At 45.1% G+C, this 19,297-nt stretch overlaps 1 protein-coding gene across 16 annotated transcripts in view; it reads left to right on the top strand.

Annotated features, from left to right (window-relative positions):
• CALN1 (calneuron 1) overlaps positions 1-19,297 on the top strand; it is a 676,810-nt gene that overhangs the window by 180,812 nt on the left and 476,701 nt on the right. The gene's annotated exons all lie outside the window — the stretch shown is intronic.

Below are 19,297 nucleotides of genomic sequence, written 5' to 3'. Positions count from 1 at the left end.
AAGAAGAGAAGCTCACAACTCTTATCTGATGGCTTAAAGTTCTCTCCTCCAGAGGAAGCCTAAAACCTACGCAATGAATGAGCCACATCATCATCCCAGTAAGAGGGGGAGTGTCAGATATACAGCTCTGCCCTGAGCTGGGAATTAGCTTTACAACTTAACGTCTTTTATCTGCCTGGGTACCTTCCTCCTGGAGGCTTGACCTGCCCTTTGAGCCTTGAGAGAGAGATCTTTTGTGGAGAGTTGTGAGGCTTTGTTAGCAGGGCAGAGCAGGGATTTCTCTGATGGTAGCTGCTTCCAAGGGCACATTCCTTAAAGGGGCACTTGCTAAGTCTTCTAGTAGTTTCCCGCATGTTGTTCTGAAAATGCATTTTGATAGCTGTGGCCAAGAAAGAAACCCGAGTACCTACCTTCCCCTCCAGCTTCGTGCTATTAATTTGTAATTTATATTCTGCCTGTTTCCAGAAGTGATCAAGACATCATAAGATAAAAGAAAAAACACAACTGCAAAGCCTGTCAGAATAGAAATCGAAAATAGAAATCCACACACAGGGAGGAAGGAAAAAAATATGATGGCACCTTAAAGGAACACACTGGCTCGGAATGTGCATGACATTAGCTGCAAATTTCCAATTGGTTGAGGCAAAAAGTTAAACACCAGTTACCTGATTCCAATGATGGCCTTAAAGTGTCTATTGGAAGAATGGTTTTCTCAACTATATTTTAAACAGAAACTCTTTGCCCCATATTCAAGTTATCTAATATACAAGTATTTTGTATTATTTCAGACACATTGGTGGCTTTCAACCTTACCTCACTATCAAATTTCTGTGGACTTTTTCAAAACATATTTCTTCTAGTAATAGTAACCTATCATGATGGTGATTTTCAATGAGGAAAGAGGTGCTCATACTAGACTTTCTAGATGCAAGGAGATGGGGGTACATTGTAGTTTAGTTTTTTTTTTTTTTTCTGAGATAGGATCTTGGTCTGTTGTCCAGGCTGGAGTGCGGTGGTGCCTTCACTGCTCACTGTGGCTTTAACGTCTCAGGTTCAAGTGATCCTCCCACCTCAGCCTCCCAATGGCACAGGTGCGTGCCATTACACCTGGCTAATTTTGTTTTGATTTTTATTTTTGGAGAGATAGGGCCTCACTGTGTTTCCCAGGCTGGTCTGGAACTCCTAGGCTCAAATGATCCTCCCTCCTTGGCCTCCCAAAATGCTAGGATTACAGGTATGAGCCACTGCGCCCAGCCTTTGTAGTTTAGAAAGCCTTCCCAACAGGTTGTCTAAATACTGGTTTTAGAAAATGTTTCCTGGGTTCTTATTTCTAAGAACCCTGCATGAGATACCAAGCAGAGGGTGGTATCTTGTTATGCGAAAGAACCTGCTGCATCTTAAAGCATGGCTTTGACTTGAGCTATTTGAGGAACAGGAGTAACCAAGTGTTTATCTCAATCATAAAATCACCTTTATCTTGTTCCTGGGGAACCTTTCACTTTCAACAGAAATACATCGTAATAGATCTAGTAAGGTAGTTAAGCCCCATCGTGCTTCCCCAGATAACTAAATGAGTTAACCTGTTGAGTAGAGTTGTTGAACATTATCCATCTGGATGCTGAAGGGAGTTTGCCAAAACCCATCATTCCGATGTTGGCTTCACTGACACTGAGTTATTTCTCCTTGCAGTAATTGGCCAGCAGCAGGTTCAACTGTTCCCTGGGACTACTCAAGAATGTGATATTAGCAACATGTTCTAGCAGCAATGACTCAGTGGTCTTCTCTCTTCACAGTGGCATCCAGGGCATCTAAACGTTGCTCCACTCATCGCAGGTGATGAGTTAGGACACACCCATTTAAAATACAAATTTGCTCTATCAACATGGTCATTAATATTTACTTCTCAAGAAGGAAGAGTGTTGAATTTACATCCAGACCTGTATTGCCCTATTACTGTGTAACAAATGACTCAAAAACTTCCTGGTTTAGGTTGGGCATGGTGGCTCATGCCTGTCGTCCCAGCACTTTGGGAGGTGAGGCAGGAGGATAACTGGAGGCTAGGAGTTCAAGACAAAACCCTGTCTCTACAAATACTACAAAAATTAGCCAGCAGGTACATGGATGGAGCTGAAGGCCATCATCCTTAGCAAACTAATGCAGGAACAGGAAACCAAATACTGCATGTTCTCACTTGTAATCCGGAGCTAAATGATGAGAACACATGGTCACACAGAGGGGAACAGCACACACTGGGGCCTATCAGATGGTGGAGGGCAGGTAGGAGGAGGGAGAGGATCAGGAAAAAATAACTAATGGGTACTAGGATTAATACCTGGGTGACAAAATAAGCCTGTACAGCAAACCACTATGACACAAGTTTACCTATGGAACAAACCTGCACATGTACCCCTAAACTTAAAAGTTGTTAACAACAACCACAAAAAATTAGCTGGGTGTGGTGCTGCATACCTGTGGTCCTGGATACTCAGGAGGCTGAGGCTGGAGAATTGCTTGAGCCCAAGAGTTCCAAGTTCCAGGATGCAGTGAGCTATGAGCACACCACTGCACTCCAGCCAGGGCAACAGAGCGAGACCCTGTCTCAAAAAAAAGAATTCTGCTTATTATTTTTGAGCAGGAAGTGTTGTAGCAGATTAGGATCTACAGACATGTATAATTTTAAAGTGTTGGAGGTTTGTCCTGTTTTGAAGATATATTTTGTTCAAAGATCTTAACTGGCTTTTATATTCAATTCTGGAGTTGGGCAACACCTCATTCTATCAAGTGAGTGTTCTTATGAGCTGAGCAGAGAAGTTTGGTTTTATAGACAGAAAAGGGCTGAGGAAAGCAGAAACAGAAAACAAAAAAAGCAGATTGATTGTTTCAGAGTGACTTTTCCTTGTAAAGGTTAGAGCAGAGGGACTTCCTTCTCATGCTGGCTAAAACGGGCTTGCTTAGGGATTTGGCTACCAGCTCTCAGTCTCCTGACTTCTCAGAAGGTCATATAAACCACTTAGTTTTGGCTCGGTCGTGTGGAACTTTTAGCATGAGGGACTCCATTTTGGTTTGGTTTATTGGGCCGCGTGCAGGAGCTCAGTCCAAACCAATGGCCTCCCATCAATTTCACTTAATATTTATGCAAAGCAGTTCAGCAAGGTAAAAGGAGGGGAGTCAACAAGGAAGGCTGGATGGCCTAGATCCTTGAAGCCTGCAGGAGGACATTAATTTGGGGGGAATTTGTTTCATCCTTGAGGCAGTGCCTAAATATATCATGTTTATCCCTGGGAACAAACACAGTGAAATGATAGGCACATAGTGACTGCTCAAAAATACTTGTTGAATAAATGAACACTAGTTCCTCTGATAAGAGAACTTTGTCAAAAAATGAGCTCATTAGGCTGGGCATGGTGGCTCGTGCCTGTAATCCCAACACTGTGGGAGGCGGAGGAGGGAGGATTGCTTGAGGCCAGGAGTTCAAGACCAGCCTGGGCAACATAGTGGGCAACATAGCACAGGCTGGGCAACCAGCCTGTACAAAAAATTAAAAAGTTAGCCAGGCATGGTGGTGGGTACCTATAGTCCAAGTTACCCAGGAAGCTGAGGGAGAAGGATTGTGTGAGCCCAGGAATTTGAGGCTGCAGAGAGCCACGATCATGTCATTGGACTCCAGCTTGGATGACAGAGTGAGTCCCTGCTTAAAAAAAAATAAAATAAAAAATAAAATAAAAAAGCATGGTTGAAGATGCATGGCGTTTGACTTACTTCACCACCCCACAAGTTTTGATTTTCTCACCTGTACCATGTGGATAATAAGAGATAATACATGCAAAGTGAGGAATTACTATTCCTATTATTGTTCCTATCTGTTGGGCACTGACTGCATGCCAAATACACACAGTATGGGAACAATAGCAGGAATAGTAATTGTTGTTATTGTTATGATGATGCTTCTAATTATGATGGAACAAACCCAGACAAAGGACCACCACCCCAACACTGGGGCAAACAGTAGCTCTTTAGAGAAGCAAAACACTGGACCGGGTCCAATGCAATTGTTCTGCCAGGACAGGCCCACTTCACAATGTGAATGCCTCTAACTGGAGAGGCCTGTCAATAAATGGAAGAATCTGGACAACCTATTGTGATTCTTTGTGTCTTAGCTCTAAGCACATAAGGATAACTTTCCTACTCCCCCACCTCAACCTCAGCACTTCGTATCACAATGGCTATCCTCATTGATTTGGATGGTGGTGGATGTTAGCATGCCTATTTTCAGGAGTGTTCCTTTTCCCTGATTATTCTCACTCCTCTTGCGGTTTCCCTAACCTCATCTGGTTAAAATTCAAGGCCATTTTTGTTTCAATGTTTGCTTCCAAACTCTACTCATCAACTTCAATATTAAGAGTTTGTTTGTTACACTAAAGTGTTATGGTGATGGTGAAAAAAGTATGTGGTGGTGTTGTTTTTTCCTGTAAAGCTGCTAAAATAGGCTGCGTGTGGTGATTCATGCCTATAATCCCAGCACTTCTGGAGGCCGAGGCAGGAGGATTGCTTGAGCCCAGGAATTTGAGACTTGCCCGGGCAACATAGGAAGATCCCATCTCTACAGAAAATCATTGAAAAAATTATCCAAGCATGATGTGCACACCTGTAGTCCCAGCTATTTGTGATGCTGAGGCAGGAGGATAGCTTAAGCCCAGGACTTCGAGGCTGCAGTGAGCTATGATCGCACTCCAGCCACTGCACTCTAGCCTTGGCAACAGAGTGATACCCTAAGGAAAAAAAAAAGCTGCTGAAATAAATGGTTTCAGGACTGCAGGTGATGCTGGCCTCAGGAGTGTGCCACCATTTACATGCTTATGTGTACAGATAGATTTTTTGTGTTTTGGTTCTTGTTTTTATTTTTTTGAGACAGAGTCTTGCTCTGTCACCCAGGCTGGAGTGCAGTGGCGTGATCTCGGCTCACTGCAACCTCTGCCTCCCAGGTTCAAACAATTCTCCTGCCTCAGCCTCCTGAGTAGCTGAGATCACAGGTGCGTGCCACCACGCCTGGCGAATTTTTGTATTTTTAGTAGAGATGGGTTTCACCATGTTGGCTCAGCTGGTCTCGAACTCCTGACCTCAGGTGATCTACCCTCCTCGGCCTCTCAAAGTGCTGGGATTACAGGCGAGAGCCACCGCGCCCAGCCTACTGATAGTTTTTAAGCTGGTGCCAGTTGATGTGGGCTTTGCTGCTGTTACTCTGCTCGTATCCAGTGAAATGAGCCTCAGGGTATGTTGCAGACCTCAACCATCTACGTGGCAATTTAACATCTCTGAGCCTAGAAGCACCGTGTCTCATTGTGATAGATCATAAAATTTTTGGTCTGGTACCCCTGTGCCATTTGTAAGGGACTTTGGAGAGCTTGCTTCTCTGCCATCTGGTGCTGTGGTGGGGGGAAGTGGGAAAAGGGGTGCCATGGAGACACATCTGAGAACTTAGTGTTTCTTATATCTGTGGGGGGTGCTCCTCAGATAGCCAAGTGCAATGGCTTAGCCAGCACCCACTGGGGGTGTAAAACTTGAGGGTTTCAGGTGCGTGATTGATCATGGTTTTGTGCTACTCCCTTTAAGATCCCTTCAGAGGTGCCACTCTTTCTGGGAAAAGTGCCCTGAGCTGCTGCTGAAGTCTCTTGCCAGATTTTGAAGATCCTCAGTATGCAAGTTAAGAAAAATGTTTCAAATTTTGAATCTCCACGACTGTGGTTGATCAGCCTAGCAGCCTAAGTCTGAAGTTTTTAACCTGGGGTCTGTGCACCTGTGGAGCTTAACAATATTGTGTTTATGAGTAGTGATGATTTTTTCTGGAGAGAAGACAGATCTGTAAGTTTTGTCATATGGAGTTCAACAAAAGGAGTTTGTCAAAGGAGTTCAACAAAAAGGGTAATGTCAATTGCTAATCCACACTTCATGAACTGGACTTCTCTTATTCTTATCACTGCACAAGGCTTTTACTTTGTTTTGCTTTGTTTTTTATTTTATTTTTTCTGGAAACAGAGTCTTGCTGTGTCTCCCAGGCTGGAGTGCAGTGGTGCAATCATAGCTCATTGCAGCCTCAAATGCCTGGCCTCTAGAACTACAGGTGTGTGCCATCACACTCGGCTAATTTTTACATTTTTTATAGAGATGGGATCTCACTATGTTGTCCAGGTTGGTCTCAAACCCAAGGCTTCAAGCTGTCCTCCCACCTTGGCCTCCCAAAGCACTGGAGTGTTTTGGTTTTGGTGGGAAGACTGGACAAGGTATATTGATGCTTGCTGATGAGATCCTTTTTGCATTTTAAAAGGTTGCATTGGTTGTGGTTTGCAGAATGGATTTGAGAGAAGTGGGCCTTGAGGCTGGGGCAACAACCAGAAACCCTTTTGCGTAGTTAGGGGAGAAAGGAAAGGGCTTAGACTGAGGAAGGAGCAATGAGTTGGGGAGAAGTTGGCATGGGAATTTAAAAATACAGACCCTTGTTGCGTTTATGTTATTCTATTTGATGTTTGCAATAAGTGGGAGGCATTGGTATCCCCATTATACAGATGAGATAAATTAATGTGGAAGGGATTAAGTCACTTGCCCAAGTCACACAACTCATAATTGGTGGGAGTGGGATTCCTGCTCAGCTTCATCGGACTCCAAAGCCCATGCTCTTAATTAACTACCATGTTAAATTGTCTCTACTGTAATTCATCTTGATGAGATATGGATGTGGGGGTGAGGAGTGAGGTGTGTGGCCGCTTAACTAGGTAACGAGGTACAGGTGGTGACAACTGCTGAGACCAGGGACAGGGAGTCTGGATAGGGTGGGATGGTGATGAGAACTGAAGGTCATCTTACTGGAGATGTCCAGTGGGTTCCTGCATATTGAATTCTGGGACTCAAAGTGTTTATCCCAGATACACAGATTTTGGAGTCTTCATTATACTAAAGTGATGATAATGAGAAGACGGCCAAAGACCCATCCCCAAGGCCCAGCAGTCTTAATCATGCTTGATCACAAGGCAGTCAATGGTGGCTGGAGAACTGGGAGTCACTGCTTCTCCAACTAAGTTTCTTCATATCTTTTTTTGATATATATATATATATATATATATATATATATATATATATATATATATTTTTTTTTTTTTTTTAATTGAAATGGAGTCTCACTCTGTCACCCAGGCTGGAGTGCAGTGATGTGATCTTGGCTCACTGCAACCTCCGCCTCCCAGGTTCAAGCAATTCTCCTGCCTCAGCCTTCCTAGTAACTGGAATTATAGGTGTGTGCCACCGTGCCTGGCTAATTTTCTTTCTTTTTTTTTTTTTAATTTTTAGTAGAGACAGGGTTTCACCATGTTGGCCAGGCTGGTCTGGAACTCCTGACCTTGGGTGATCTGCCCACCTCGGCCTCCCAAAGTGCTGGGATTACAGGCACCCACCACCACACCCAGCTAATTTTTGTATTTTTAGTAGAGACAGGGTTTCACCATGTTGGCCAGGCTCATCTCAAACTCCTGACCTTGGGTGATCTGCCCACCTCGGCCTCTCAAAGTGCTGCGATGACAGGCGTGAGCCACCGCGCCTGGCCGGCTTCGTCATATCTTTTGGCTGTGTTTAACATGCCATGCTTAGTCCCCTAGTTTTCCATAGTATTCTGAAAGCCAAGATCCCCTATCAGAAAGATGAACACATTGAGTTCAAAAAGTCACCTGTTTGTGTTCAGTGAATCTGGTTTATTGATTGACAGTGCCCTTGGGTTATTGATTGATAGAGTTCTTCTCTTTCAAACTGCTTGTTTGAATCAGAAACTGGTCTAAACCCAGTAGCTGTCTCCGATTTTAAAGGAAGTTCACTCTGGCTCCTGGCCACACAAATCTCTTTTTCAGAGTATCATAGAAACATGCTGTAGTTTCCTCTGCTAAATGGAACCGTAAAGAGACTGCAGGAAATCAAAGATTGCCTGCCTATAATTAGGGCTGCCCCATGGATAAGGAGCTTGACTTCTTGCCAGTGAAGGAGCAAATTCCAGGGATTGTGAAATCTCACTGAACTTGGTTCAAATCCTGGATGTTTTGTTTATGATCTCTGTGCTCTTGGGCAAGTTTTTTAAGAAAATTTCATTTCAATAGTTTTTGAGGTACAAGTGGGTTTTGGTTACATAGGTAAGTTCATCAGTGGCGATATCTGAGATTTTGTTGCACCCATCACCCAAGCAGAGTGCACCATTCTCAATATGTAGTCTTTTATCCCTCACTCCCCTCCCACTCTTCCCCCTTGAGTCCCCAGAGTTCATTATATCATTCTTAGGCATTTGCATCCTCGTAGCTTAGCTCCCACTTATAAGTGAGAAAATACAATATTTGGTTTTCCCTTCCTGAGTTATTTCACTTAAAATAATGGCCTCCAACTCCATCTAAGCTACTGCAAAGGCCATTGTTCCATTCCTTTTCATGGCTGAGTAGTATTCCATGGTGCACATATACTACATTTTCTTTATCCACTTGTTGGTTGATGGGCATTGAGGTCGACTCCACATTTTTGCAATTGCGAACTGTGCTGCTATAAACGTGTGTGCATGTGTCTTTTTCATAGAATGACTTCTTTTCCTTTGGGTAGGAACCCCATAGTGAGATTGCTGGATCAATTGGTAGATCTACTTTTAGTTCTTTAAGGAATCTCCACACGGTTTTCCATAGTGGTTGTACTAGTTTACATTCTCACCAACAGTGTGGAAGTGTTCCCTTTTCACCACAACCATGCCAACATCTATTATTTTTTTATTTTTAAAATTGTGGCCATTCTTACAAGAGTAAGGTGGCATCTCATTGTGGTTTTAATTTTCATTTCCCTTGGGCAAGTTTTAAACAGTCACACATCTCAGTGTCCTCATCTGTCAAATGGGGTGATATGGTTTGGCTGTATCTCCACCCAAACCTCATCAACAATTGTAATCCAAATTGCAATATGCACGTGTCTAGCGAGGGACCTGGTGGGAGGTGATTGGATCATGGAGGCGGATTCCCCCATGCTGTTCTCATGATAGTGAGTTCTCACGAGATTTGATGGTTTTATAAGTGGCTGTTTCCCCTGCGCATGCTGTCTCTCTTGCCGCCATGTAAGATGCCTTGCTTCCCTTTCTGCCATGATTGTAAGTTTCTTGAGGCCTCCCCAGCCATGTGGAAGTGTGAGTCAATTAAACCTATTTTCTTTATAAATTACCCAGTCTTGGGTAGTATCTTTATAGCAGTGTGAAAATGAACTAATACAGTGGGGAATATAATCACCCACCTCCTAGGAGGAGGATGTGGCATGATGCCTGGCACATGGCGCAGGGTACTTGGCAATAGCTGAGTATTAGTACTATTGCTTGGCATGTCAGGGGGAAGGAGTAAGGGAATAGAGCAATAATGAATTTCCTTTATCTTTTCCCAGTCTGTCCAATTAAAAATGAGTTAATTGGGTCAGGCATGGTCATGCATGCCTGTAATCCAAGCACTTTGGAAGGCTGAGGCAGGAGTATTGCTTGAGCCCAGGAGTTTGAGGCTGCAGTGAGCTACGATGGTGCCATTGTGTTCCAGCTTGGGTGACAGAGCAAAACTCGGTCTCAAATTTGAAAAAAAAAAAAAAAAAAAAAAAAGGATTGAACAACACTGGAAAGTGTGAAGGATATTTTAATGTGAAAGGGAAAAACCAAGTTTTATCTGTGAATCCAGAATTTTGGTCATCTTTTTTAGAAGTGTGTGTATGTGTATGTGTGTGTGCATGTGCTTCTTTTTTCTTTTTTAGAGATGGGGTCTTGCTCTTCACCCAGGCTGGAGTGCAGCGGCATGATCATAGTTCACAGCAGCCTTGAACTCCTGGGCTCAAATGATCCTCCTACCTCAGCCTCCCAAGTAGCTGGGACCACAGGCACATGCCACCACACCCGGCTAATTTGTAAAACTTTTTGTAGAGATGAGGTGTAACTCTATTGCTGAGGCTTGTCTCAGACTCCTGACCTCAAGCGACCCTCCCACGTAGGCCTCCTAAGGAGCTGGCATCATAGGTGTGAGCCACTGTCTCAGGCCAGGCAAGAATTATTCGAGATGGAATTTCTTGAAGTGTAGGGGCAAAAAAGCCCACCATCTAATAGGACACTAATAATGTCCCCACAAGTTGTGAAATCTTGAAAAGTGCCCATCGCTTCAGTATATCTCTCCTTAAAGAATATTTATTTAGGCCGGGCACGGTGGCTCACGCCTGTAATCCCAGCACCTTGGGAGGCTGAGGCGGGTGGATCATGAGGTCAGTAGTTTGAGACCAGCCTGACCAACATGGTGAAACTCCATTTCTACTAAAAATACAAAAATTAGCCAGCGTGGTGGTGTGCATCTGTAATCCCAGCTACTCAGGAGGCTGAGGCAGGAGAGTGGCTTGAACCCAGGAGGCAGAGGTTGCAGTGAGCTGAGATTGCGCCACTGCACTCCAGCCTGGGCGACAGGGTGAGACTTTGTCTCAAAAAAAAAAAAAAAATTATTCAAGTGAGCTAGGCTGGGTGGGCGTGGTGGCTCACAGCTGTAATCCCAGCACTTTGGGAGGCTAAGGCCAGTGGGTCACTTGAGGTCAGGAGTTCAAGACCAGGCTGGCCTACGTGGCAAAACCCTGTTTCTACTAAGAATACAAAAATATTAGCCAAGCTTGATAGGGGCACCTGTAGTCCCAGCTACTCGGGAAGCTGAAGCATGAGAATCGCTTGAACCCAGGAAGCAGAGGTTGCAGTGAGCCGAGATCATGCCACTGCACTCCAGCCTGGGTGACAGAGCGAGATTCCATCTCAAAATAATAATAATAATAATAATAATAATAATAATAATAATAATGAAAAAAAAAGGCTGGGTGTGGTGGCTCACCCCTGTAATCCCAGCACTTTGGGAGGCTGAGGTGGATCACCAGATCAGGAGTTCAAGACCAGCCTGGCTAACATGGTGAAACCCTGTCTCTACTAAAAATATAAACAAACAGAATTAGCCGGATGTGGTGGCGGGCACCCGTAATCCCACCTACTGGGGAAGCTGAAGCATGAGAATCGCTTGAGCCCGGGAGGCAGAGGTTGCAGTGAGCTGAGATCGTGCCACTGCACTCCAGGCTGGGTGACAGAGATTCCGTCTCAAAAAGAAAAGAAAAGAAAAGAAAGGCTCGGCATGGTGGCTTATGCCTGTAATTCCAGCACTTTGAGAGGCCAAGGTGGGTGGATCATGAGGTCCTGAGTTCAAGACCAGCCTGACCAACATGGAGAAACCCCATCTCTACTAAAAACACACACACACACAAAATAAATAAATAAATAAAAAATAATTAACCGGGAATGGTGGCGCAAGCTTGTAATCCCAGCTTCTCGGGAAGCTGAGGCAGGAGAATTGCTTGAACCTGGGAGGCAGAGGTTGCAGTGAGCCGAGATGGCACCACTGCACTCCAGTCTGGGCGACAGGGCAAGCAAGACTCTGTCTCCGAGGGGGTGGGGGGGTGGGGAAGAATATTTATGTAAGTGAGCTAAGACGTGAAGGTAAGTGCTAATGGTTTCAGGTTGACTTATGCTGCATGTTATGACTAAGAGCTCATAATAAACAGATTCTGTCCCCTCAGCAAAAAAACAAAAAAATGGAGTGAGGAAGTGCCCTCTGAGCCTCTGATCACTGTTTTTGATTATAATGTGTTTTTTGCCCTAAAGCATTGCCCTCTCAGGGTAAAACACATTTGTCTTCATAGAGACAGTGGCTCTGTATGTGTGTGCTCGAGATAGCTACAAGTCACTTGGGAGGCTGATGAGTGGGGACAGCAGACGATGGATCCAGGCAGGGGACTCATGCATCACGTTGTTCCTTCATGGCCTTAACAAATTACCAGGCAGAGACAAATCAAGTACACTCAAACAATCATGTTCTCTGCATTCTCCCCAAATTTGATTCAGTCCTGAGCAAATTCTGTGCAACAAAACCAGGGCATCTGTAGAGAAGGTAGCTATAAAATTGTTCATTGCCAGCCTAAGGAAATCCAGCAGGAAAGACTTCATCACGAGATTCTATAGTGCACTACACAAGAGAGAGAGCGCAGCACTGAGAAAGGTTCCTGTGTATTCTGTGCAGTAGCTGGTCTAGTTTGCTGACAGGCAGTGCTACCCAATGGTCAGAGCCACCAAGAAGAGCAGAAATGGAGCCTCAGTTTGCCTCCTGGTAAAGTGGGGATATGAGGCTGGGCACAGTTGCTCATGCCTGTGATCTCAGCACTTTGGTAGGCTGAGGCGGGCAGATCACTTGAGGCCAGGAGTTCGAGGCCAGCCTAGCCAACATGGTGAAACCCCATCTCTATTAAAAATATAAAAATGAACCAAGTGTGGTGGCAGACCCCTGTAGTCCCAGCTACTCCGGAGGCGGAGGCAGGAGAATCGCTTGAACCTGCGAGTGGAGGTTGCAGTGACTGGGATCGGGCTACTGCACTCCAGCCTGGGCAACAGAGTGAGACTTTGTCTAAAAAAAAAATGGCGATATGGTTTGGCTTTGTGTCCCCACCCAAATCTCATCTTGAATTGTAATCCCCACACGTCCAGGGAGAGACCTGGTGGGAGATGATTGGATCATGGGGGCAGTTCCCCCGTGCTGTTCTTATGACAGTGAATTCTCATGAGATCTGATGGTTTTATAAATGACAGTTTGTCCTGCACATGCTCTGTTTCTCCTGCTTCGCCATGGTAAAATGTGCTTGTTTCCCTTTCAACTTCAGCCATGATTGTAAGTTTCCTGAGGCCCCCTCAACCATGCAGAACTGTGAGTCAATTAAACTACTTTCCTTTATAAATTACCCAGTCTCAGGTATGTCTTTATAGCAGTCCTTAAAACAAACTCACACAAATGGGAATTGTTATCTTAGAATCACACCTTGACTCACAGAAGAAAGTTGTAAGGATGAAGGCACCAGTTCCATAGAGGTAATAAATGAGAAATAAACTCATAACTGAATTTGGTACATTTTCATAAAATGATCAAACATTTGCATTCATTCTTCAAGTTTTTATTGCATCTCTGCAATATCTAAGCAGTATTCCCAGATGCTGAAAACCAAAATGATCAATCAGACACAGGTCCAGCCTCTGAGGACCCAGCCAAGAGACTAAGTCCAGGTAGAACAGGGTGGATAGAATGTCAGTTTCAGGATAGGGGAACTTCAACTCTCATCCCTTCCAGAGCCTTGACCTTCTCTAAACCTCAGTTTCCCTACTTGCAAAAATGAGACAATAAGTAACTTCGTGAAGTTTTTTAAATACCGAAGGCATAATATTCATTGATTTGCTCATTCATTCACAAATGTTGATTGAGTGCCTATAATGTTTCAGGCATGGTTTTAAGCTCCAGGATGCAGCAATAAGCAAAGTAGAATTCCCATAGAGCTTCTGCTCTTGTGGCAGGAGGCATAGTATATTATATTATAAGAATTATAGAAAATAAAATAAACAGGAACAGGAGTAGGAGTAGCGTGGAGGCTTTGTAATAATCCAGACAAGATATAGTGGTGGCTAGGACTAGGGAGGTGACCCTGGAGGTTGGAAGGAGCAGTGGGATTCTGGATCTCCCTCCCTGCCTCCCTCCCTCCCTCCCTTCGTTCCTTCCTTCCTCTTTCTCTTTTTTTTTTGAAGACAGGGTCTTGCTCTGTCATTCAGGCTGGAGTGCAGTGGTGTGGTCACAGCTCACTGCAATCTCCACCCACCCTGGGCTCAAGCAGTCCTCCCACCTCAGCCTCCTGAGTAGTAGCAGGGACCACCACACACGGCTAATTTTTTATTGTATTTTTAGTAGAGAAGAGGTCTCGCCATGTTGCCCAGGTTGGTCTCAAACCCCTGAGCTGAACTGATCTGCCTGCCTTGGCCTCCCTAAAGTGCTGGGAATATAGGCATGAGTCACCATGCTTGGACAGATTCTGGATCTATTTCAAAGGTGGATTTACCAAGATTTGCTGATGGGGTAGGTGTGGAGTGCAAGAGGAGGAGAGAAGTGAAGGATGACTAGCAAGATTGTTGGCTCAATTAACTAGAAGAATAGAGGTGAGATTAACTGAGAAGGGAGAAAGAAAGTCCAGGAGCTCCGTATTGAACGTGTTGAGTCCAACATTTATTAGCTATCCAGGTGGAGATTCTGAATAGGCCATTACAAAACTTAGTCTGGACTTTGGGGAAGCATTAAGATTTATATAAGTAAAATATCTTGTGTGGTGTGTGGCAAAATTGGGTGCTGAATAACCTTAATTATTGGTTAATTAATTAATTATGAATAATTCTTAATCTATATTTTTAAAATTAAACTTCCTATTGTGAGATGTGTGTAGAGTCACATGCAATTGTAAGAAATAATGCAGGAAGGTGCCTACACCCTTTTCCAGTGTCCCCCAGGGGTAACGTCTTGCAAATCTGTGGCACTATATTACAACTAGGATATTGACATTGATACAGTTAATATACAGAACCTTTCCATCACCACAACTCACCCATATTCATGTAATCTGTTAGATGCCATAAACACTACAGAAAATAAGCTGTGGCATGGTGGCTTATGCCTGTAATCCTAGCACTTTGGAGGCTGAGGCAGGAGGATTGCTTGAGCCCAGAAGTTTGAGAATAGCCTGGACAACGGAGTGAGGCCTTGTCTCTACAAAAAATAAACAAAATGAGCCGGGCATGGTGATGTGTACCTACAATCTTAGCTACTTGGAAGGCTGAGGTGGGAGGATAGCTTAAGCCCAGGGAGGTTGAGGCTGCAGTGAGCTGTGATCACACCACTGCACTCTGGCCTGGGCAACAGAGCAACTCCATTTCAAGAAAAAAGGAAAAATAAAAGTAGTTCAGAGGAAAGAGAAAGAATGTCCTGGTGTAACTGCTCAGACAAGGCTTCCAGCAGAGGGAGGCACTTGAGATGGGCCCTGAAGGATGAGAACAATTGGGATAGATAGTATAATAAAGGGCAGAATGAAAAAAATCCTGTGATGTGGAACTTTGGTGTGTGCTGGGCCTTGGAGGCTGTCGGGCTTTGACCAGAGTAGAAGGTGAGAGGTGGGCACATCAGAAGCAGGATTGAAGGGCTGGTTAGGTCTGGGGGCTTAGGGGACCAGGTCAAAAGGTGGGACTGTAGTAGGGAGGTAGCCGGGGGATCTTGGAAGTTTTCTGAGCTTGAAATGATGCAGCCTCAGCTCCAAGATGATTGGTCTGGTCTCTATGTCTTTAGTGGGATGGAGCAGGGGGGAACACTGGGGTGACCAGAGAGACCCGGCCCAACAGCCAAAGATAAAGGAAAGCCAGGCCCTTAACCTCACAGAGGTTGGAAAAGGATGGTGTATGAGATCGTTTTGCATTGCTGTATAGGGATACCTGAGACTGGGTAATTTACGAAGAAAAGAGGGTTATTTGGCTCATGGTTCTGCAGGCTGTACGAGCGTGGTGCCTGCATCTGCTTGACTTCTGGTGAGGCCTCAGGGAGCTTTTACTCATGGTGGGAAGAGGAAGGGGAGTGGCATGACATTGCAAGAGAGGGAGTGGGCGAGACGCCAGCCTCTTTTAAACAACCAGCTCCACATGAACTAATAGAGCAAGAACTCATTACCGCAGGGAGGGCACCAAACCATTCAGGAGGGATCTGCCCCATGACCCAAACACTTCCCACCAGACCCCACCTCCAACACCGGGGATCACATTTCAACATGAGTTTTGGAGGGGACAAACATCTGAACTATATGTCAGATGGCCACCAAAATGAGTCTGTACCACATGTGAGTGGTTAAGAGTACGGGTGCAGGAGCCAGGCTATCCATGTGCCTGACGTCACTGACATTCAGTATTCGCAACTGCTCTGCCAGGTCCTATGCTGTCATTATTCTGATTTCCAAATGAGAATGCTAAGGCACAGAGAGGTTAAGTGACTGCCTCAAGGTCACACAGCTAGCAAGGCAAAGCCAGGTGGCAGACCCAGGCTGTCTTACTTCCAGGCTCCTTGTTTGAACCTCTCACAGTTCAGCCTCTCCTAATCATCTTATTTAGATCCCAGGCTTATTTTTAAGGGGAGGAGCCAGTGGCTAGAAAAGATGAACACTGCATTAAGATCGAATTTTTCAGATAAGTTTGGGGAGGGACTGTCTGAGAAAGAGTGGTGTTGGGTGAAGAAGGATAGTAAAGATTTGGAATGAAGACTGCAGGGAATTGTGGAATTGTGAAAGAGCCCATCCGAGTTGAAGGAGAGGTCTTAGCAGGATCAGCATGGTTCACTGAGGGTCTGTTTTTCTCTCTCTCTCTCTCTCTCTCTTTTTTTGGTTTGTTTTGAGATAGGGTCTCACTCTGTCACCCAGGCTGGAGTGCAGTGGTGTGATCTTGGCTCACTGCAACCTCCACTTCCTGGGTTCAAGCGATTCTCCTGCCTCAGCTTCCCAAGTAGCTGGGATTACAGGTGCCCGCCACCACACCCAGCTAATTTTTGTATTTTTTGTAGAGACAGGCTTTAGCCATGTTGGCAAGGCTGGTCTCGAACTCCTGACCTCAAGTGATCTGCCTGCCTCAACCTCCCAAAGTGCTGGGATTACAGGCATGAGCCACCGTGCCCTGCTGAAGGTCTATTTCTTGTTGAAGATCCTGTGGATAAATCTGGGGGAAAAGTGTGCCTTCTTGCCTGGGCTGGTCCTGCCTCCACCAGCCATTAAGCATGTGATCTTGGGCAAGTCTCTTGACTTCCTTGAGCCCTGATTTCTTGACCTGACACGGGAGGGTGGAAATGCTTGCCTGGCTTCCTGGTGGTGTTGCGATGATGGTTTCATGAGCTGTGTATGGGCAGGTGTCTGGTGCTTTGTACAGGAAGATGACACCTCTGTTGCTCATGGCTGGAGTGGAGGGGCTGGTGAATCTGTCTAATTTTTTTCATCAGTGATACTGAGCCAGGCAGGGGTGGCCTGAGCTTGTCCTCACTCAGGGCAGAATGATGAATCTGCATGTCTGTGTCTAATCAGGTCAGTCGGAACTCTACGATGTCTAGTCGCTTTTTAGCACAACCCATGTGATTTTTCAGTGTTTCTTTAATGAAGGAATTCGTGATCCATCACTGCTTACGTGATTCTTAAAATTAATTTGCCTCACTTTCCTTTTATCTTCTTGATTAAAAATACTTCTTTTAAGCCTTTTTCTTTTATCTTGGAACATTCTAAAACTTAAAATGTCCTTTTGAAATGTTTCCCATAGCAACAAAACATAATCGATTATAGACTATCCTGATTCTCAAAATGGGATTGAGATTATATTTTTGAAAAAAAAATTTAGATTGAAATTTAATAGATATTGTGGTTGGCTGAACAATGTCCCCCAAAAGATGTGCCCCCAAAGATATCCCCCTAAAGATGTGCATGTCCTAATTCCTGACACTTGTGAATATGTTACTTTATATGGCAAAAAGTACATTGCAGATGTGGCTACATTAGGATGTTGAGATAGATTATTTAGGGTTATCTGGGTGAGAATAGTAATGTAATGATAAGTGTCCTTATAAGAGGGAGGCTGGAGGTTCAGAGTCAGAAAGCCGTGTGATGATAGAAGAGGAGAGAGAAAGGAAGAGAGAAAGAAGGAGAAAGAGAGAGAGATTGGCTGGGAGTTGCTGCATTGCTGACTTTGAAGATGGTGGAAGGGGCCATGAGCCAAGGAATGCAGGCAACCTCTGGAAGTGAGAAAAGGCAAAGAGGCTGGGCGTGGTGGTTCACGACTGTAATCCCAGCCCTTTGGGAGGCCAAGGTGGGTGGAGTTCTAGACCAGCCAGGCTAACATGGTGAAACCCCATTGCTACTAAAAATACAAAAATAGCTGGGTGTGGTGGCGAGCACTGTAATCCCAGCTACTTGGGAGGCTGAGGCAGGACAATTGCTTGAACCCGGGAGGTGGAAGTTGCAGTGAGCCAAGATCGTGCCATTGCACTCCAGCCTGGGTGACAAGAACAAAACTCCATCTAAAAAAAAAAAAAAAAGGCAAATAAATTATCCACTAGAGCCTCCAGAAGGAATACAGCCCTCCCAGTATCTTGACTTCAGGACTTCTGACTTCCAGAACTATAAGATAATACATTTGTGTTTTCTTTGTTGTTGTTTAAAGACAGAGCCTCACTCTGTTGCTCAGGCTGGAGTGCAGTAATGTGATTGTAGCTCACTGTAACCTGGAACTCCCTGCTCAAGCCATCCTCTTGTCTCAGCCTTCCAAGTAGCTGGGACTACAGGCATGCATCACCTACCATGCCTGGCTAATTTTTAAATTTTTTGTAGAGATGGGGTCTTGCTATATTGCCCAGGCTGGTCATCTCCAACTCCAGGCCTCAAGCAATCCTGTTGCCTTGGCTTCTCAAAGTGTTGGGATTCCAGGCATGAGCCACCATGCCTGGCCACATTTGCGTAGTTCTAAGCCACTAACTTTGTGATCATTGGTTGCAGCAACCACAGGAAACAAATACAGATGTCTACCAGGGGACTATGTTACCACTTCTGTAAAGTGGGCATGATAATCATAATTTATCTTTAATAAGAAAATGGCCTATTGAGGCCGGGCACGGTGGCTCATCCCTGTAATCCCAGCACTTTGGGAGGCCGAGCCGGGCAGATCACCAGGTCAGGAGATTGAGACCATCCTGGCTAACACGGTGAAACCTCGTCTGTACTAAAAATACAAAAAATTAGCTGGGCGTGGTGGCAGGTGCCTGTAGTCCCAGCTATTCCGGAGGGTGAGGCAGGAGAATGGCGTGAACCGGGAGGCGGATGTTGCAGTGAGCCGAGGTCACGCCATTGCACTCCAACCTGGGTGACAGAGCGAGACTCCGTCTCAAAAAAAAAATGGTCTGTTGAAAACGCTTGCCAGCCCAAGGACCCACGAAGTTCATGAAATACCTTGTGGCTTTCTCCATGACTATCTGGGTGGGGATAGGGTGAGTAGAGGAAGATGGCCATAGGGCATACACTGGGCTGTCTATGATAATATAGAAATTGTTCTGGTAGGGCCGGCCGGGCCCGGTGGCTCTTGCCTGTAATCCCAGCACTTTGGGAGGCCGAGGCGGGCAGATCACCTGAGGTCGGGAGTTCGAGACTAGCTTGACCAACATGGAGAAACCCTGTCTCTACTAAAAACATGAAATTAGCTGGGCGTGGTGGCACATGCCTGTGATTCCAGCTACTTGGGAGACTGAGGCATGAGAACCTGGGAGGGGGAGGTTGCGATGAGCCGAGATTGCACCATTGAACTCCAGCCTGGGCAAGAAGAGCGAAA

Source organism: Symphalangus syndactylus, chromosome 9 (genome assembly GCF_028878055.3).
Source record: "Symphalangus syndactylus isolate Jambi chromosome 9, NHGRI_mSymSyn1-v2.1_pri, whole genome shotgun sequence".
Lineage (NCBI taxonomy): Eukaryota > Metazoa > Chordata > Mammalia > Primates > Hylobatidae > Symphalangus > Symphalangus syndactylus.
The sequence above is the reverse complement of the archived record's forward strand: the minus strand, read 5'-3'. Positions and strand labels throughout refer to the sequence as shown.